This window comes from Neomonachus schauinslandi, chromosome 7 (genome assembly GCF_002201575.2).
Source record: "Neomonachus schauinslandi chromosome 7, ASM220157v2, whole genome shotgun sequence".
Lineage (NCBI taxonomy): Eukaryota > Metazoa > Chordata > Mammalia > Carnivora > Phocidae > Neomonachus > Neomonachus schauinslandi.
In genome coordinates this window covers 41,323,998-41,324,918 of record NC_058409.1, presented here as the reverse complement: position 1 = coordinate 41,324,918, position 921 = coordinate 41,323,998, and positions in this window count along the sequence as shown.

The window sequence follows — 921 nt, the reverse complement described above, 5'->3', positions numbered from 1 at the left end:
CACACACACACACACACACACACACACACACACACACACACACACACACACACCCATATCTATTTTTCCATCCATCCATTGGTGAACACTTAGGGTTTTTTGATTTCTTGGCTATTTTAAGTAATACTGCAGGAAACATGAGTGTGCACCTATCTTTTCAAATTAGTGTTTTGTCGTCTTTGGATAAGTACCCAGAAGTGGAACTGCTGGATCATATGGTAGTGGTTCTAATTTTGGGGGGAGACTCCATACTGTTTTCCACAGTACCTGCACCAAGTTAGATTCCCACCAACAGTGCCCTCAGATTCCCTTTTCTCCATATTCTCACCAACATTTATTGTTTCTTATCTTTTTGATAATAGCTATTCTCACAATTGTGAGGGGTATCTCATTGTGGTTTTGGTTTACATTTTTTTTTTTTATGATGACTAGTAATGTTGAACATGTTTTTTTCATATGCCTGTTGGTCATCTGTATGTCTTCTTTGGAAAAAAGTCTATTCAGATTCTCTGCCCATTTTTTAATCAAAATTTTTTCAGGGTGGGGTCCTGAGTTGTAGTTTATGTATCTTGTATATTAACCCCTTCTCAAATATGGTTTACACATATTTTCTCCCATTCTCCCATTTCTCCCAGTAGGTTGCCTTTCCATTTTGTTGATGATTTCCTTCGGTGTGTACAAGTTTTTTATTTTAATGTAATCCTGTGTTTGCTTTTGCTTTAGTTGCCTTTGCTTTGGAGTCATTTTAAAAAAAAATAATCACCAAGACCAATGGCAAGGAGTGCATTGCCTACGTTTCCTCTAGGAGTTTTATGGTTCAGGTCTTACGTTCATATCTTTTATCAATTTTGAATTTCTTCTTGCTAATGGTGTAAGAAGGCTTTTTAGATGTTTATTTCCTCATTAACCTATTGGTTGTTC